Source organism: Rhinatrema bivittatum, chromosome 5 (genome assembly GCF_901001135.1).
Source record: "Rhinatrema bivittatum chromosome 5, aRhiBiv1.1, whole genome shotgun sequence".
NCBI classification, from domain to species: Eukaryota; Metazoa; Chordata; class Amphibia; order Gymnophiona; family Rhinatrematidae; genus Rhinatrema; species Rhinatrema bivittatum.
The window spans coordinates 324,882,212-324,902,927 of record NC_042619.1 but is presented as its reverse complement, the minus strand read 5'-3'; the positions used below and the strand labels follow the sequence as shown (position 1 = coordinate 324,902,927).

General features: G+C 44.9%; 1 protein-coding gene across 2 annotated transcripts in view; it reads right to left on the bottom strand.

Annotated features, from left to right (window-relative positions):
- The window catches only part of PUDP (pseudouridine 5'-phosphatase), a 789,960-nt gene that overhangs the window by 690,718 nt on the left and 78,526 nt on the right, over positions 1-20,716 (bottom strand). For both annotated transcript variants that reach the window (XM_029604431.1, XM_029604429.1), the window contains exon 3: positions 12,186-12,280. The gene's annotated coding sequence lies outside the window, so the exon portion shown is untranslated. The remainder of the gene's footprint in view (positions 1-12,185; positions 12,281-20,716) is intronic.

Sequence of the window (20,716 nt, the reverse complement as noted above, 5' to 3'; positions counted from 1 at the left end):
AAACAAAGATGTTCTTAAGACATCATTATCATCTGAAATTGGGTGGAAGAAGCACAGTATTCATACTTGTATCATGATGTCAACTAGAATTAAAGGTAAGAAGCCAAAAAAAAAATGCTTGTTCATACTTCACTTACATCGCCTCATTTAAAGGTGCTAAAATTACTTAAGTGTTAGGATCCTGCCCGCGATAGCCGCAGGCAGTCCCCTACCTTCTCCGTGGCCAGCTAGGCCACCGACACTATACCCTTGTGGCAAGCCAAGCCACAGCACTCCTGGCCTCCCTGCAGTCCTAGTGCCACCGCTGGGAGTCTCCTCTTTGCAGCGCGGAGTCGTTCCTGCTGCTGCTTCATTTCTTCATGGCAGGGCTGCCGCCACTGCCGCCATTGTCCTCCAGGCCTTCCACGTGCAGGGATGCTGCCGAGGCAGTCTCCACTTCCTGCTTCACCATAGGTGCGGGCTTGCGCCTCTTCTCAATATTTAAAGGGCCAGTGGCGGGAAAAGCCTGCGGCCCCAATGGATGACATCATTAACCTGCTTCCTGGATCAGCCCTATACAAGGGCCTTGCTGCGTTCCTCAGGACCTTGGATCCAGACTTCACAGCATCTGTGGTCTTCTGTGGATCCAGGACTTCTATGGTCTTCCTGTGTCTTGATGGATCTTCATTCCATGTTCTTCATGTTCATGAACTTCGTCTCCTTGATGTTCCTGGTCTCATCCTTCATCAGAGCTCACCTGCCACCTGTCTTCTGTTTCTGATGTTCTAGATGTTCCATGTCCAGATGTCACGTGTCCTGAGGTGCCATGTTCCATGTTCCTAGTGGTCCGATGTTCCTGTCTTGACTTTGTCCGTCTCATCTTCAGCTTTTCGTCCAGTTCCCAGATCCCTCATCTGTCCACCTCTCTTGGCCTGCCATGTCGTGGTCCATGACCAGCCCCGGGAAGGCTGTGGGTGCTTTGTGGTACAAGGCCTTCTTCTCATCTGCAGTGCAAGCCTCTGGAAGACACCTGTTTTTAATGCCTTGCTTATGAGTATCCTGAGTCTTGAATCTTGTCCCGGCCTTTGGAGTTCCCTTGTGCCTGCATCCATCCATGCCTAAGCCTCTGCCAGAACCTGCTCCGCTCCAGCGTGGTCCATGACCAGCCACAGGCGGCTGTGTAGGATACACCCCGGTGCAGGCCTCTACTGAATCTTCGTCATGTTCCAGTCTCAAGTTCCATTTCTTTGCCTGGAGTCTGCTTCGCGTTCAGTGTGGTCTGCGACCAGCCATGGGCAACTGTGTAGGGGCATGCTGCAATGCAGTTCTCCCTTAGTTACTTTCGCCTGACTTCTCAATCCCTTGTCTGAAAACTTCCGAGGAACCTGAATTCTTGTCTGAGTCCTCTGAGTCTTCTGAGTATCCTGAGTCCTTGTCTGAGTATCCAAGTCTTCGTCTGAGTCTCCTGAGTCTCCAAGTCTTCATTTGAATCCTCCGAGTATCTTGAGTCTTCATCTGAGTCTTCTTGTTCCTGCTCTCAGCTTCCGTCTGGCGGATTGTGATACATTACAGGAGGACCTTGCAAGACTGGAAGATTGAGCATCCAAATGGCAGATGAACATTAATGTGGACAAGTGCAAGGTGTTGCATATAGGGAAAAATAACCCTTCCTGTAGTTACATGATGTTAGGTTCCATATTAGGAGTTACCACCCAGGAAAAAGATCTAGGCATCATAGAGGATAATACTTTAAAATCGTCGGCTCAGTGTGCTGCAGTAGTCAAAACAGCAAACAGAATGTTAGGAATGAATAGGAAGGGATATGGCTAATAAAACGGAAAAAGGTCATAATGCCTCTATATCCCTCCATGATGAGACTGCACCTTGAATTCTGTGTACAATTCTGGTCACCGCATCTCAAAAAAGATATAGTTGTGATGGAGAAGGTACAGAGAAGGGCAACCCAAAATGATAAAGGGGATGGAATAGCTCCCCCTATGAGGAAAGGGCTGAAGAGGTTAGGGCTGTTCAGCTTGGAGAAGGGACAGCTTGGAGAAGATGATAAAGGTCTTTAAGACCATGAGAGGTCTTGAACGAGTAGATGTGAATCGGTTACTTACACTTTCAAATAATAGAAGAACTAAGGGGCATTCCATGAAGTTAGCAAGTAGCACATTTAAGACTAATCAGAGAAAATTCTTTTTCACTCAACGCACAATAAAGCTCTGGAATTTGTTACCAGAGAATGTGGTTAGTGCAGTTAATGTAGCTAGGTTCAAAAAAGGTTTGAATAAATTCTTGAAGAAGTCCATTAACTGCTATTAATCAAGTTTACTTATGGAATAGCCACTACTATTAATTGCATCAGTATGGGATCTTCTTAATGTTTGGGTAATTGCCAGGTTCTTGTGGCCTGGTTTGGCCTCTGTTGGAAACAGGATGCTGGGCTTGATGGACACTTGATTTGAGCCAGCATGGCAATTTCTTATGTTCTTATGTTCTTAAGTACCAGGCAAGGAGTCAGGGCAGGTGGAGATCAAGCAGAGTCAAGTACCAGGCAGGGGAGTCAGGGCAGGCGGAGATCAAGCAGAGTCAAGTACCAGGCAAGGAGTCAGAACCGAGAAAGCAATCCAAGGGACAAGGAGCAAGGCAGGACCAGAGGCAAGGAACAGGAACGCTGGAACCACGGATCAGGAACAAAGCAAGGCAGTCAGGAGCGCATGGATCAGGAACACAGACAACTCAGAAGAGCAGGATCCATTGCTGAGGTGAATTGGAAGCAAAGAGGCAGGGTTTAAATACACACCTAACCTGGCGTCATCAGCCTGGGCCACGGGAAATGTTTCGCGCTGCTGGCCCTTTAAATTCCGTGACTCGGTGTGCACGCATGCCTAGATAGGAGAGCACGAGGAGCTGGAGTCAGCGGCATTCGGGGTGCTGCAAGAGGAGTGTTCTAAACATCAAAATCACAGAACATATAGAAAGACATGGTTTAATGGAACAAAGTTAGCATGGCTTTACCCAGGGCAAGTCTTGCCTCACAAATCTGCTTCACTTTTTTGAAGGAGTTAATAAACATGTGGATAAAGGTGAATCGTTAGATGTAGTGTACTTGGATTTTTAGAAGGCGTTTGACAAAGTTACTCATGAGAGGATTCTAGAAAAGTAAAAAGTCATGGGATACGTGGCGATGTCCTTTCATGGAGTACAAACTGGCTAAAAGACAGGAAACAGAGAGTAGGATTAAATGGACAATTTTCTCAGTGGAAGGAGTGGGCAGTGGAGTGCCTCAGGGATCTGTATTGGGACCCTTACTTTTCAATATATTTTAGGGATGTGAATCGGGCTTCGGACGATTGAAAATATCGGACAATATTTTTAAACTCAGGTTCCCTGGTAAGTCCAAATCAAGGTATATCTTGAATTACGGTTTGAGAATGATAAACGCCACTAATGTCTCTATTTCCAATATTACAACAGACAAGATTTCTAAATTTCTTTGATCGCTCAAGATAGGAGTTGTCTCTCGTTTCATTAATATTACATGGAGAAATGTTGCAGTTAACTTACTCTATGTATAATGTAGTAATACTGTTTCTTAAATATTTAATTGTTTAAAGATAGTAAACTGCATAAATCCATTGTATTTTTTCTTATGAGTTTACCTGTATGGAAGGTTAAAAAATTCTATAAATAAAAATTAAAAAAAAAAAAAAAACCAACAACTCTGGAATTTGTTACCACAGGATGTGGTTAGTGCAGTTAGTATAGCTGTGTTTAAAAAAGGATTGGATAAGTTCTTGGAGGAGAAGTCTATTAACTGCTATTAATTAAGATGACTTAGAAAATAGCCACTGCTATTACTAGCAACAGTAACATGGAATAGTTTTTGGGTACTTGCCAGGTTCTTATGGCCTGGATTTGCCACTGTTGGAAACAGGATGCTGGGCTTGTTGGACCCTTGGTCTGACCCAGTATGGCATGTTCTTAAGATCTGTGCTGCTGTTGTTAACTCCAGAGGCATAGTAAAAACACTGATTAGATGAAGATAGATATGGATCACAATGAATGTTTGTGAAAGTGTTTGTGGTTAAGAACTTAAGAACATAAGAACATAAGAAATTGCCATGCTGGGTCAGACCAAGGGTCCATCAAGCCCAGCATCCTGTTTCCAATAGAGACCAAACCAGACCACAAGAACCTGGCAATTACCCCAAAAATTACCCAAATATTTATTAAATTTTCTGAGGTAAGGAAGGAAGAATGGAAGTTTAAAAATAATTTTAATTTGACTGACCCGCGGGAATCTTTTGTCGATAGTGGTTGAATTTTCACAAAGATTTAGTAAAAGTTTTAAATGATAAATGATAGCATTGGGTTATAAAACTGGTGTAGATAAACCAGTATCTCACTATTTTATTTCATGTTTGGGATTTAAAAGTGATGTAGATAAACCAGTTTCCTGATTTTGAAGAAAGGGTAAAGCTAAAGTATATAAATTAGTATCTTTATTTAGTTATAACTGGACATTTGAAATTTTGCCTGAGATAAATATTAATAATCTGATATTCTGAATGACTATAAAAAAATAAGGGGATTTCATAGACTGAGTGAATGAATGAGTGGGTTTCTGAAAATTCCTGATATCCTTTGCTGATTCCTCAGGAGAAAGATCTACAATCAACTAAAACATTAAGGGGGTTATTTTCCAACTCGCGTTATGGCCTTTTCGCATGCAAAAAATACAACGCATGAGAAAAGCACCATAACGCATGGTGCGATTCTAATTTTTAAAAGGGGAGGATTTTGGGAAAAGTGGCTGGCTTTACAAACTGTGAAGCCATATCCATAAAACAAATTGTGATTTTTTTTTTTAAATTTCATTTTAGGGGGGGGGGGGGGGGGGGGAGAAGAGAGACTAAGCTAGAAGGCCCTTCGTTAGCTATTTATATCTCTATAGGAGGCCCACCTGGTAACTTGAGGTGAGGTTTACGTAGTAGGGTAGGGGTTAGGGGCCACTTTGACATGCAAAATGAGATGTATTAACAGAACAGTGCACTCTTGTGAAGACTTTACATCCTTCGGAGTGAGGAAACACACAAAGATGAGATTTGTACAATGTTCTCTCAACCTTGCTTGATGGACTCTCTACCTGGGAAACATCAAGCTGGATCAACGCGCGCCGGGATGCGTGTAAGTCCCGAGGACGCGTGTAAGTCCTGGGGCTTTACTAAAGGGGTGGGAGTGTGGGTGGGGTTAGAGGCTCCAGGCACAGTGGCCATTTGCCTCTGTGCTTGGGATTGTGCGCCGGCAGTCGGCCGGCACGCGAGGCAGGCGCAAAAGGTAAATTAAAAAATTTTTGGAGGGGGTTAGAATAGGGCTAGGGGGAGGAAAGGTTAGGGGAAGGGGTGGGAAGGGGTGGGAAGGTCAGGTTAGGGGGAAGGGAATGGGGAAGGCAGCCTGCGCTCTCAAGTTATAAAATCGGGTGTACATGTGCGTGTGCACTGGGTAGTCCTAGGGGAGCCCCGATGGCTTTCCCCATTCCCTCCGCCCCCCACCTTCCCCTCCCTTCCCCTACCTAACCCGCCCCCAGCCCTACCTAAACCCACCCTAACCTTTATTTTACAAGTTGCGCCTGCCTCTGGGCAGGCGTAGGTTGCGCACACCGGCTAAGTAGCCCTACGGAGGCCTCTGGCCATGCCCCCGTCCCCGGGCTCGGTGCGCGTAACCCCAGCTGATTTACACACATAGGGCTTTTAAAATCTGCCCCTAAATGCCTTAACCACAACCTCTGGCAATGAATTCCACTTAACTGTGCACTGAGTGAAAGAGAATTGTCTCTAATTGCTACTTGCTAACTTTATGGAGTGCTCCCTATTCCTTCTATTATCTGAAAGTATAAATAACTGATTCACATTTATCCATTCAAATCCTTTCATGATTTTGTAGACCTCTATCATATCACCCCCTCAGACATCTCTTCTCCAAGCTGAACAGCCCAAAACTTTCCTCAAAGGGCTGAGGCTGTGTAGGTGCTGGAATATCTTATGTGGACTCTGCAGGCATGGGATTGTCATAGGCTTTGTCAATAATTTCTGGACTCAAAGCTAGGGCAACAAGAACACTTCAACTCAGCAAGAGGTTTAAAATTTAATTTATTTTGGCTTTTTAAAGAAGAGTCAAAGACAAGTGTTCCTGGGAGTTGCTATATGCCCTCTATCTGTAATAACTAGCATCTCAATGTATATATGACATGCCCTGACTTATATAATCAAAATACAGCACTACCGAAGTTTCCAGAATGAATGACGTGACTGCCCAAAGACTTATTTACAAAGATACATTATGCTGTTGTCATGACAATCTATCATGTATAGGAAATGCTTGTGAGGACATCCTCCATTCATTTGTAAAAATCATACTATTTACTTGTCTTCCCTTAAACCACCCTTCCACCATAAAAGTTCCTTTATCACCCTGGCTTTGATGCACTGTGTTCTTCTGTTCTTCTCTCAATATTCTTTGTTGTGTAAACAAATCGCAAGTCTGTGGCTTCAATAGGAGTTAGACCTGAATTCCGTTTCTTGGCACCAGGATTTAATTAAAACTGTAACCTCAAAGGATCTTCTTTTCACCTGGCTCCTGTCCATTGAGATATGCATTTGTAAGACAAAAGCCTGCATCCTGGACCCAGCTTCCCTGTATTGTGGTGCAAACATGGTCATTGATGCCTTCCTGGCCTGTAATTATAGGCTTTGCAGAGCCTACAAGTTTCCAGATCTTTCACATTCTTTGAGTCTGATGATTAGAATTTCACTATATTTCAACAGTGTCAGTATGAATCAGCCCTCTGATGATTCTGGGAATGGCTGAATAAGTCACAGTTCTGAACCAGAATTATGAATTATATCAGCTTGGAATCTGTGAGTGCCAGGAAAAGTGATGCAAGGAGCAGCAAGTGAGTCAGGAGCAGTTTCATATAAAAGACTTGTACCTGACCTCAGGGAGGTCAGAGAAAGAAAGTGATCCAAGCTTCTGGAGGAGGGGAAATCATAAATCGAGAGGTAAGCTGAGTGAAATAAGCTTACAGAGGAAAGGATTTGGCTAGAGGGGTGAGGTGGAACCTTCTGGGAGTGGAGGAATGAGAAGAGGAACTGGAAGGGAACAGAGAAGGATGAGTCAGGGGGAAATGGGTAGCAGATTAAGCTAGGGGTAGGAAGTGGAGTAAGCAGAGGGGCTAAACTCTCAGACCACCGAATATAAGTCGAAGTATGCCAAATCAGGAGAAGGAGGATTTCAGAAGTGCAGATGGAGAAAGGGAGGAAAGGAGAGAAGATGGGGAGAGAAGGAAAAAGGAAATTGGGAGAATGTTAGAGATAAAGGGGGGAGGGCTTGAGAGAGAATGGTGGGGACAGGCAAAGGGGGAGATACTATGATGTGGATGGGCTGCAGTAGATGGGGAAGATGAGAAGGGTGGAAGACACTGGGGTTTGGAAGAAGAATTACTGTTGGTACTGGGTGCCTCCCTAGCTTTTGTTTTGGCACATGAGTCCTTCCCATATCCATATTACCTGCTTCTCTCTGGACATTTAAATACAGGTTAGTGAGCCAAACCCACAACCCACTGTTTTTTCTTCTTTTTTACTGGTGGTGCTGTAATTTGGGTTGACATCAAGAACACCATTGATTTTCAAATGTTGGCTCCTATGAGCTGAATTAGTTGCTGTGATTGGGCAGACTAGATAATCCATATGGTTTTTTTTTCTGCCTACCTCTTACTTCTGGCAGAAGGCAACAGAGAATGGATCTCCCCATTAGGATCTGTTGGGTATTTTCAAGGTATCCAGATTGGTTACCCTCAAAGACAGGATGCTGAGTCTGATAGAACATTGGTCTGACCCAGCACGTCATTTCTCATGTTTTTATATTCTTATGTTCACTGAGTTCCCTTTTGAAATGGCAAGAGAGACTGGGAGACAGAGAAAGATCAAGATATTTCGTGAAGAATATTCTTATGGTATTGCATGCAGAAAACTCAAACAAAATCGGTGTGCTAAGCTGGCCTTCACATTTCTGTTGATCCTCCCCAGTCATTTTGCTTTTGGTTTGTATTGATTAAAACCCCTTTAGTCCAAAGATGCTTTCTGCACAGTATGACTTGACCCATAATCTGTACCATGCTACTAATTTCTTCTCAAGAATCTCTAATCAGCACTGCTCTACTTAGTAAGACAATTGTTTTAAAATAAAATATTAAACAAAGGGCTCCTGGGAGCTCCTGGGGACCCCCTTCAGCACATCACAGCCCATAACTAACTGCACACATGATCACTGCTTTAAGTCTCCTCTCCAAACGTTTATAAATGTGGTAGATCCCCAATGCAGATTATCCCTATTATTTGAATAGATTTAGGTTTTTAACTTGATTGTATGCAGTGTTGACATTAGGCTGACCTTGTATGTTCTTCTGATATAAGAATCAGATATGAAATTACCAAATTTTGTGCTTTTAGAGACATCATCTTCACTAATGGAATAAAAATACAGTAAATCATCACTTAAGCATAGTTCTATGTTCCAAATATAGGATGCATCACAGCCATCTTGTGGATGTGTGCAGAAGGCCATCTTAGCATGGTGTGTAAATAATCACAGCGGCTTTTAGCAGATGGCTGTTTATACATAAGTCCATCAGCTGTACAGGACTCCTGGGTTTCCAATCCTTTGAAGAAAATCTGTGCTCAACATGCCACAAAATTCCAAGCCAACAGAGAATCATCATATTGTGAATACAAAATCCTATAAAAATACAGGTCTGCTCACTCACAATGATTGCTTTTTATGTCTGCCAAGAATAGGCCTGATTTAACAAGGGTTTTCTCTTTTTCTGTGCTTCTGGGGGAAAACCATTAGTAAATCTGGCCCAGTGTATGCACAGTGAAACCCTAATGAATGTTTAAGTTTTCTATTCTCAAGCATACACATTTATTTTTTCTACAATTCAGTCGCAACATTTACTGTGGAAAACAGATGCAATGTTATAGGAAAATATGTATTGGCTTGTAATATAGGGGCATGCTTTTCTTAACAGAATACTGAAAATTAATTTAAATTTTTATACGTTGATGCATTATTTATTGCTGATCTTTTTTTTTAATTTATACTTTATTAATTTTTCAAATAACTATGACAAAAAACTGTCAATACAAATATGATATTCATCATTAACAAATACAATTCTAAACAGTTGTATAACAGGAAATAGTAATTAATACCATAAACATTCTAAACAATGGAAATAATTTGTTACTATGTAATTTTACAGTATACTTCTTAATTTGAGCTATATAAGGAAATAGGTCTGTTAATAAGTGAAAGTTTCACACACCTTTATCTGTTCTAACAGCTATTAGGTTGGCTTATATTGCCTCCAATTAGTTTTTTTGATTCTAAGAATCTTTTTAAATCTCCTGGATTGTAATATATGTATCTCTGATTTTCAAATCACATTATACATTTAGCAGGATATTGTACAAGGATTTGTGCATCTACTTGCTCTTTTAGATTCTTCAGGGCTAGAAATTCCTTCCTTCTACGCTGAGTTGTTTTTGCGATATCTGGATAAATCCATATTTGGTAGTCACATTGATCTATTTTGCAAGAATAACCTCATAACTGTGACCCTATCAGAAGGGAAAACAAATTTAACTAGAACTGTTCCTTTCTTTTCAACAATAGGATCAGCTGAAGACTAAGAATTCTGAAACATTTAAACCTGATGTTTCTTCCTCATTTACAGAGGTAGATACTATATAGTAAATCTTAGCAATGGTAGGAAGAGCCTCTGTTGGAATCTTTAATATTTCCTTTAAATATTTCTTAACGTGATCTTGTAAATTTGAAAATCTTAATAAAGGAAAATTAATTACTCTTAAACTTAAGTACCTATTTTCATTCACTAGTCTTTCTAGATTTCTAGCATGTAACAACTCCTCTTGTATTATATTTGTTTGTACTTTCTGTACTTGGGAAATTTTTTTTTCCAATTCCACCAATTGCGATTTTTGTTTAACCAAGTTTTCTTCTGTTTTCAACACTCTATTATTCATTTCCAATGTAACATTGGTTAATTTTGAGATAGCTTTCTCTAAAGTTACAATCGCAGCCCAAACTGAATCCAAAGTTATTATGGATGGTTTCTCAAGTTTCTTCATGGGGGCAATATTCGCCAATACTGTCCGCTCCTTATCCAAAATCTCCATTTGAATCTTAAGGGGCTCTTCCAATTTTTTCTTAGGAAGCAGTTCTAAATATTTATCTTTGTTGTCTTCTTTCTCATTTAACATCAAGGAAGATATTTTTTTTTATTTCGCTTGTATCAGGTAATACTTTTTCCACAATAAAATCAGTTCCTTGTGCTAATATTTGGAGAGAAGGAGAAGGAGTAGCTGGTGTTCCCGGGCTGAGTGATATTGGTGAAGCTGATAATTCCGTACTTAGCTCAATTTCTGGAATCATAACGCCTCCCTCGGGAGGCCCCTGTCACATGGTAGGAGTAATGGATGGCCAGCGCCATATTTAAAAATGGCACGGGGCATCCAGTGCTCCTACCATGTGACAGGGGCCGGCCAATGGCATGGATACCCTGTCACATTGTAAGGGCAAAGGGCCATCGGCGCCATTTTTATTAGTGGCAGCCGATGGCCCAAGAGTGGGAGATCACTCCCGGGACACCCACTGGACCACCAGGTAATTTTAAAATGTTTTGGGGGAGGGGGGTCGGGAGGGTGGGGGAAGCTAAGGGAGCAGTTTTAAAGGGTCGGGGTGTGTTTTTTTTTTTATCGGCTCGGGTGCAGCAGATAAAAAAAAACCCCGATCAGACTGCACGAAGGAAAATTCACGATGTGAATCAGAACCGGAATCAGAACCGATTCCGGTTCTAATTCACATCCCTAATATTTATGCCTAAAGGTAACAATGTCCCAAAGAAATCTTTTGAGAGTTAATCAGCACTTTCAAGATTATTGCTGATCTTTAAGCTTCTATAAAATGACAGGAGCTGGGTAGCACCTAATAGACTAACCAATTTATTGAGACATGAGCTTTCGTGGAGAGTCCACTTTGTGTATAAGGGGTGGGATGTAGGCCAGCCAGGATGCTACTGTCTCAGGGAAGTGCGTGCTGGCAGCCGGCCGACACGCGGAAGCTACTTCTGCTTAGGAGGAACACTAAGTAGAAAAATAAAAAATGTTCAGGTAGCTAGGTGGGGTTAGGGGTTGGGGTGGAGAGAGGAAAGGGAAGGAAGGTTAGGCAGGGGGGATAGGGAAGTTCCCTCCCAGTCCGCTCCTTAATTGGAGTGGACTGGGAGGGAACTGGGGGAGACCTGATTGCGTCACTGTGTGTATTACTCAAAATTCTTCCCCCCCAGCGTGACCCGCCTGCACATGTGTGCGTGGATTTAAAAATCTGGCACACATGTGTGCATGGTCATACGATTTTATAACATGTGTGTGCTGATGAGCGCATGTTATAAAATTGACGCGTCCATGTGCATGCACTGGGAGCTGCACGCACATGGACAGCTGCGCGCTACTTTGACAATCAACTACTATGACTTTTAGGCTATCTACACTGAATATGCATGAGATAGATTTGCATGCATTGGAATCATTGTGGATCTCTTTAAAACCAGACTGGCTAGGGGTTACCCCAGAACCAGTTTGAGAAACACTGGGATAAACCAACTTTTTGCACGGTTGTCACTTCTCCTTCCAAATGGGTTATTTAAAAATAAACAACAAAGAACAAAATTTGTTCTACGTGTTCATCAGTTGTATTGTATGGATTCATCCAGTGAGTTCTCTGCTAAGATATATTGTCCCAAAAGCTTGAAGTGTTATCTCTCTGTACAAAAAAAAGAGTTGTGTTTTTGTTCTATTGAAATTTGCTTTGTTCTTCTGAAGTCTCCAAAGAAATGTGAAGAAAAGTTCACTAGCGGTACCAAAGACCCATGATATTTCTAAAAGGATGGATATTGAGACAACAGAAATAGTTGTAAGGCAAATAAAATCCAGGAATGAGGAAAAATACATTCTCCTGAGTACAGACAGTGTAAAACTGATCACATAACTGTGCAAATAACATTATAGCAGTAGTTAAAAAAAAAAAAAAAAAGCATTGACTATACCTGGGAGATTTGACATTACCTTGCAGTTATTCTTAGATGTAAATGAAGGAGGGTGAGGGAGCTCTTAGTGAAGAATTATATCTCCTTCCCACATAAGATGCTGTACTTTTATCTCTGTTGGGGAAAAAAATGATTACCTCCAGTTGTCTTTGTACCGTGCTTACTGACTTTGCATGCAAGACAAATGCTGATTAACACAGTAAAGCAAAGCTACATATATTCAAAAAATATCTTGCATATTTTGTTGCGTCGGAGGTGGACCCTTGGGCCGAGGTGGGGTTGACACAACCCGTAGGTAAGGAGCTATGGGTCCCCACCGTCGGCAGGTGGAGTGAGCTGAAGATAGAGGCCGCTGGAGCTTTACCTATACCAGCTCTCATTCCCCGCGGGTTGAACCTTTGGGTGCCAGGGCCAGCAGGACTTAGGTGGGCCCCGAGGTTGGTTAACAAGAAAGGTTGGTTCAGCCCAGATACAGCAGATGATAGGTGGCGTAGTCCTATCCTGGACTGGGTACGGTATTGGAACTTGGGCGCCAATGGAAAAGAGATTAGCTGAGGGCGCTCGAGCAAAGGTAGGCCGAAGCTTATTAAGTCCTCATCTAGGGATTAGGCTAGTGGAGGCGTCAATGACAGGCTTGGATCAGGACCAGCGGCAAAGCGGAGGTCGTGGCAAGCAATGCTGAGTTCTGATCTCAGAGAAAGTCAATAACGTTAGTCAATCAAGGCAATGGTTTGATCACGGAGAAGTCAATAGCGTAGTCAGGCATAGCAAACGTCTGGGTCTGGAGATAAGCTGTAGCATAGTCAGGCGTAGCAGAGGTCTGGGTCTGGAGATAGGCTGAAGCGTAGTCAAACAAAACAAAGTCGATATCCGTAGAGTCAGTCCAACACATAGTCAGGGCAGTAACGAAGAAGACAGGAACCGGGAACAAACGAGGTCAGGAATGAAAAGTAGAAAGGATTCTCTAGCAGCAATGAATAAAGTAGTGAGGAGACCTGTTGCAAAGGCAACGCTATGGAGCGAGGCTTGAGCTTAAATACACTGAAGAGTGATGTCGTCAACCGGGGCTGCGGCCAGGTTCCCGCCGTGGGCCCTTCATAAGGATCAGAGATGAGCGCACGCCTAGGGAGGGGTGTGGCATGGGTAGTGGTGTCTCTCTGTGGACCATGCAGAGAGGCCCAACGAGCAATGGCATCTTGAGCTGCAGTGCTGGGGACCAAGGCAGAGCCAGAGGCACTGGGGGCGACCCGAGGTCGGAGCTGCTGGCCGACCGCCACTAGCGAGGAGGAACCAGGAGCTGGAGTCTGAGTGAGAAGGTGAGGGGGCAGCGCTACGGGCCTGCCTCTGATGGCACGCATAACAGTACCCCCCCTTTACGCCCCCCTCTTGGAGGTAGGGATTTGCCCGGATGGGCACGATGGTAATTCAGGAGTTTTGTCCAGGATGTTCTGACCTGGTTCCCACGAATTCGCTTCGGGTCCGTAACCCTCCCAGAAAAGGAGGTATTCTCACCAGTGGCCCCTACGGCGGATGGCTAGGACTGTGTACCTTGTACATCGTATTGGTTTCCGCCACCAATGGAGGTGGCTCAGGGGCTTTCCAGGCAGGCCAAGATAGAATCACAGGTTTTAAGAGTGATACATGAAATGTATTATGTATTCCCAGCAAAGGAGGCAGCCGAAGCTAGTATGTAATGGGTCCAATGTGTCGGGTAACAGAGAAAGGACCAATATATCTAGGGGTGAATCTCTGGGACAGTATTCAAAGTCGGATATACCAAATATGTAACCAGACTTTTTGGCCAGGGAGGAATTCAGGAGCTGAGCGACATTGACTGTCAGCAGTTCTCTTGGCCCCTGACGCAAGCGGAGATTTGTCTGCTCCCATAACATCTTAAGGGCATCCGCAGTAGCCTGTGCTGCAGGGTACGGCACTGATAGAGGTATGGGCAATAGTGGTCATGGTTGTTTCCCATAGACAACTGAGAATGGTGATGTTCCAGTAGCAGTGGCAATATGAGTGTTGTGAGAAAACTCTGCCCAGGATAGGAGGTCAAACCAATTGTCCTGTCGGTCATTGATGTAAGTGCGCAGAAAGGCCTTCAAGGAGCACTTCATTCGCTCAGCTTGCCCGTCGGCTTGGGGATGATAGGCGGTTGTTAAGCTGATGTTAATACCGAATTTTCGGCAGAGGGCACGCCAGTACCTGGCAACAAATTGAGGACCTCTGTCTGAAACAATGTCCTTGGGTAGGCCATGCAGTCTAAAGATATGGTGGAAGAATAAACATGCTAGCAGATGGTAGGCCCGGTAGAGGGAAGAAATGGGCCATTTTTGAAAAGCAGTCTATGGTTACCCATATTACATTGTGACTCTTTGAAGGTGGCAAATCCACGATGAAATCCATAGACAAGTGAGTCCATGGTTCTTCGGGTGCTGGAAGTGGTTGAAGAAGACCCCAAGGTCGACCGACCGGGGGTTTTTGCTGTGCACAGATGTTACAGGATTCGACGTATGCTTTCATGTCGGAGACCATGGTGGGCCACCAGAAGAACCACTGGAGCAGTGCCAACGTTCATGCTTGTCCTGGGTGACCAGTGAATTTGGAATCATGTGCCCAGCAGAGAATTCTTTCTCGGAGTCGTCGGGGCACGACCATATTTCCAGCAGGAACTGGATGACTGGCAGATAAACAAATACAGGCTGGGTCTATTATATGAGTAGGTTCTTCCGGAGTGTCTTCAGGCTCGAAGGATCATGATAGGGCATCTTCCCGGAGATTTTGGTCGGCTGGGAGATAGCGAAGTTTAAAATCAAATCTGGAGAAAAAGAAGGCCCATCAAGCTTGACGGGCGTTGAGACATTGTACTTGACTCAAATGTTCCAGATTCTTATGATCAGTGAACACAATGAATTTGTGTTGTGCGCTCTCTAGCCACAGGCGCCATTCTTCAAGAGCAGGTTTTATGGCGAGCAGCTCACAATCCCCGCTGCTGTAATTTTGCTCTGCAGAAGAAAATTTACGGGAATAAAAAGAGCAGGGAACTATGGTACCAGAAGTGGTGCGTTGACTCAGGACTGCCCCAGCCCCAATGGCAGAGGCATCACCTTCCACTAGGAAGGGATGATTTAGGTCAGGATGGTGCAGACAGGACATAAGAACATAAGAACATAAGAAATTGCCATGCTGGGTCAGACCAAGGGTCCATCAAGCCCAGCATCCTGTTTCCAACAGAGGCCAAAACCAGGCCACAAGAACCTGGCAATTACCCTTTCTGGAAGACTTCCTTCAGACAATGGAAGGCTGTAATGGCTTCAGGAGGCCAATTCCATGTGTCTTGACCTTTACGAGTCAAGGCCGTCAATGGAGCAGCCAGGGTAGAATAATGTGGGATGAAATGACGGTAGTAGTTGAGGAATCCCAAAAAGCGCTAGAGGGCCTTGAGGCCTACCGGCTGTAGCCAATCCCGGATTCCCTTTAGTTTAGCTGGATCCATGGAGAACCTTTGCTGGGAGATGATATAACCCAGGAAAGGTAAGCTGGATTTTCTCAAACAAGCATTTGTCCTATTTCGCAAACAGATGGTTCTCACGAAGGCGCTGAAGAACAGTTTGGACGTCAGCGCGATAGGTATCAAGGTCTTTGGAAAAGATGAGGATATAGTCCAGGTAAGCCACAACTTTGGTGTACAGTAGATCTCTGAAGATTTCGTTCATCATTCGTTGGAATACTGCTGCATGTTACAGAGGCCAAAGGGTATCACCACCTGTTCGTTGTGCCTGTCCTGGGTGTTAAAGGCAGTTTTTCAAACATTGTCGAGACAGATTCTTACCAGGTTATACGCTCCACGTAGATCCAGTTTTGTAAATACGGAGACACACTGGAGGCGATCAAATAATTCGGAAATTAATGGCAAGGGATATTTATCCTTACTGGTGATGGTGTTTAGGCCGTGGTAGTCAATAAAAGGCCTAAGTGACCCATCTTTCTTGGTCACAAAAAAGAATCCCACCCCAGCGGGAGATTTTCTTGGATATATTCCATCATTGCCTTCATCTCGGGCAGAGACTGAGGGTAGGTTCATCCTCGAGGAGGCGTGGTTACTGGAAGGAGATCGATTGGACAATCGAACCTTCGAAGAGGCGGAAGGAGATTGGCCTTTTGCTTGGAGAAGACATCCTCAAAGGCTGCATAGGGAGCAGGTATGCCTGAGGACGTAGTAGCCAGAGGAACCACGGATGGCGGTATCACTTTCTGAAGACAGGACTGGTGGCAGGCGGGACCCCACTCCACCAGCTGCAATGAACCCCAGTTGAATTGGGGAGAATGCTTCTGTAGTCAAGGGAGTCCAAGGACTACGGGATGGTTGGATTTCTCCAACATTAGCAATTTGAGTTCCTTGGTGTGTAAGGCGCCAGTGCACAACAGGACAGGTTCCGTAATCAGGGAAATTTGGCCGGGTAATGTCTCTATGTAGATAGAAGCAATACATAGAGAGCTTTCAAGCAAGCGGGTCTTTATGCCCAAAAGCTGAACAAGGTACTTGTGAATGAAATTAACTCCTGCTCCGGAATCTACCAGAGCAAGAACCGGAAAGGACCGGGAATCCCAGATTAGGGTAAAGGGTACCGATAACTGAGGGGCCGGAGAGGTTGCGCCCAAGTTCAGGACCTCTACTGAACTCAGGCCAAGGAGTTTCCCGGACGGATAGGGCAAGTCTGTAGATGGTGGCCAGGTGCTCCGCAATACAGACACAGACCAGTTTGTCTCCGCCGGAGGTGCTCTTCCAGTATCATCCGCCCACGACCCAACTGCATAGGCTCTTCCATCTTGACCACCTTAGTATCACTGCTGAAAGCAGGGTTGGTAATGGGTGGTGAATGGGAGCGAATCCGCAAAGGCTTCTTGGGCATCCGTCTCTCCCAATGACGCTCTTGGAGACGAAGGTCAATTTGGCCTGCCATGTCTATAAGGTCCTCAAGAGAGGAAGGGAGTTCCCATGCAGCCAACTCATCTTTCAGCTGTGAGGAGAGTCCATCCAGGTATATAGCTCGGAGGCAGTCTTCCTGCCAAGCGAGCTCAGTTTCCAAGTCCGAAACTCGATGTCAAAACACAGCCACAAAATGAGTCAGTTCTTTCAACAAGGAATCCAAGCGTTCCCACAGGGGGGAAGACCAAGCCAGTGCCTTCCCCTCAAGGCAGGATAAGATGAAGGTGACCTTAGTCAATTCATCCTGAAAGATGGAGGGCTGCAGAGAGAATTGCATATAACATCGGTTAATAAACTCCCGGCAGAGTCTGGAGTCACCACTGGAGCGCGGGGGCGCTGGGAGTGCCAACAAGGCTCGAGGCATTGATGGAGGTGGCTGTGGATGAGGAGGAGCCGGAAGAGGAACTGGATTATTAGTGAGGGCATCAAGCTGGGTGTGAAAACGATCCATAGAGGAGGCCAATGCCTCAAGAAACTGCTGCTGTTCTTGTACCTTGGACACCAGGCCTGGGATGGCCTGGAAGGCATGCGTCTCCACCAAGTCCATGGCCTTTGCAACCTGTTGCGTCGTAGGTGGACCCTTGGATGGAGGTAGGGTTGATGCAACCCTTAGGTGAGGACCTATGGGTCCCCACCGTCGGCCGGTGGAGTGAGCTGAAGAAAGAGGCTGCTGGAGCTTCACCTATACCAGCCCTCATTCCCCGCAGGTTGAGCCTTTGGGTGCCATGACTGGCAGGACTTAGGTGGGCCTCGAGGTTGGTTAACAAGAAAGGTTGGTTCAGCCCAGAAACAGCAGACAATAGGTGGCATAGTCTTATCCTGGACTGGGTACAGTTCTGGAACTCGGGCGCTAATGGAACAGTGATTAGCTGAGGGCGCTCGAGCAAAGGTAGGCCGAAGCCTATTAAGTCCACATCCAGGGAGTAGGCTAGTGGAGGCATCAGTGACAGGCTTGGATCAGGGCTGGTGGCAAACCGGAGGTCGTGGCAAGCAATGCTGAGTTCTGATCTCGGAGAAAGTCAATAACATTAGTCAATCAAGGCAATGGTCTGATCACGGAAAAGTCAATAGCATAGTCAATCAAGGCAATGATCTGATCACGGAGAAAGTCAGTAGCCTAGTCAATCAAGGCAATGGTCTGATCATGGAGAAGGGGATAGGTTGTAGCGTAGTCAGGCGTAGCAGAGGTCTGGGTCTGGAGATAGGCTGAAGTGTAGTCAAACAAAGCAAAGTCGATAGCCGTAGAGTCAGTCCAACACATAGGCAGGGCAGGAACGAAGAAGACAGGAACAGGGAACAACGGAGGTCAGGAACGAGGAGTAGAGAGGATTCTCTAGCAGCAACGAGTACTCGAGTAGCGAGGAGACCTGTTGCAAAGGCAATGCTATGGAGCGAGGCCTGAGCTTAAATATACTGAAGAGTTTGATGTCATTATCCGGGGCCGTTGCCAGGTTCCTGCCACGGGCCCTTTATAAGGATCAGAGATGCGCGCGCGTGTGCGCCTATGGAGAGGCACGGCATGGGTAGTGGCGTCTCTCTGCGGACCACGCGTGAGGCCCAATGAGCAATGGTATCTTGAGCTGCAGTGCTGGGGTCCAAGGCAGAGCCAGAGGCACCGGGGGCGGCCCAAGATTAGAGCTGGCGGCCCACTGCTGCTAGCGAGGAGGAACCAGGGAGCTGCAGTCTGTATAAGAAGGTGAGGGGGCCACGCCGCGGGTCTGCCACAGACGTCACACGTAACATATTTTAAGTTGTAATTCATTTGTAAGTAAGCTCCTCTGCTAAATTTAGTTCAGGACCAAAACATTAGAATGAATATTTTTAAAAAATGTCTTTGTATTTCAAAATATACATAAATCAAGACAAACTTGATACCAGTAAAATTATATATGAACATATACCAACTATACAATTATGAAAATTAAAAATTCAAAACAAAAATATGCATACCATAAACCACATTAGACCTCAAAGGGAGGGGAATCAAAAAAGAAATGAGGAACAATTTACTAAGAAAACTGTAAAAAGAAAAACTAAACAAAATGGAGGATAAATTCCTGTGATAATATTAGCTAAGTGGATGATCTGCATCAACTGAGTTTCCCAATCATCAGTTAACATCACTAACAGACCTTGCCTCTCTCTGACCCTTAAAATTTAACAAAAAACACAACTGTGAAGGCTGAAAGAAATTGTAATGTACATCACCCAGAATTAAGATACATTTACAAGGAAATCTGATAAACATTTTTGCCCCCAGCAAGCAACCTCCAGGCACATTTCAAGGAATTTCTTTCTTCATGCCTGGGTAACCTTGAATACATCAGGAAATATCCATATTCTCTGGCCATAAAATAATACCTGTTGCTTCCTAAGAAAAATGAATAAATAAAATAAAGGCACAAAACAGATTCTCTGTCCAGGGCAAGACACAGGACATGAAAACAGGTGGCACATGTAGACATCTTCCCTTGATCCCACTAAAAAGTCATTAGATCCAGGCTTTCGAAGGGTAAGTCTCGTGCTTGAACATCCCCATTTTGATTTTCTCCTCTTCTTACAGATGGTTAAGAGATAAGGGTGTGGATGGTAATCATTTTTGTTTCATTTTCATTTTGTTTCATTTTTACTATGTTAATTTAGTTTGTTTTTTTTTAATTTTTTTGAACTGTTTTTATTTTTGTAAATATGTACTGTTTCTAACTAGTGTGCACTATTTATAAGAGTGAGCATTGTTAAGAATTATTTTGTACTAATTCGAAACAATACACAACAGGGCTGTTCTGCTCGGGGGTGGACCCTTGTCCTGGAGCAGTGGAGAATGGCTCCCTGGTAGGGACCAGGAAGCACATGCCCCCAGGGGGCAGAGCACTGGAGGAGACAGAGGCTAGGATAAGCTTCACCACTGGAAGCCCGCGGTCCCCCCGGGTGGAGCCCGTAGGGATCCAGGCTGCTTGGACTTAGATGGGCCTCGCAGGGTCTCCTGGAGAGGTGGTAGACAGGCGTGCCCACTGACAGCAAGGGAACGCGGTCGGACTTGAGACTGAGGTTCTGATGGAGCAAGGAAGACCAGAACAGCGTAGGCGATGACAAGACAAGGGACAGAGCCAGAATCAGGAGACGTAGTCAATCAGGCAGGGGTCAGAATCCGAGGGTCAGTGCGAGGAGTAGTCAGGTTCCGGAGGTCAGATGAAGTCACGAGGCAGGCAGAGGTCAGGATGCAGGCAGCAGACAGGAAGGTCGAGGAACAGGCCGAGGTCAGTACCAAAGAGACAGTCCGAGGGTACTACCTGGGGAGATGGATGGACAGACGCAGGAACAGAAGGATGCTGGAACAAGGCTGGAACAGTAGGATCCTGGAACAAGGCTGGGACAAGACTGGAACAAGGCTGGAACGAGACTGGAACAAGACTGGAACAAGACTGGAACAAGGCTTAGTACGCAGTGACAATCTAGCATACAATGCTGACCCGATTGCCATGGCAAAGAAGTGCAGGCAGGGACTTCCTTAAGTAGTTCCATCAATCAGGGCACGCCGAGGAGCTAGGACCCACCCCTGA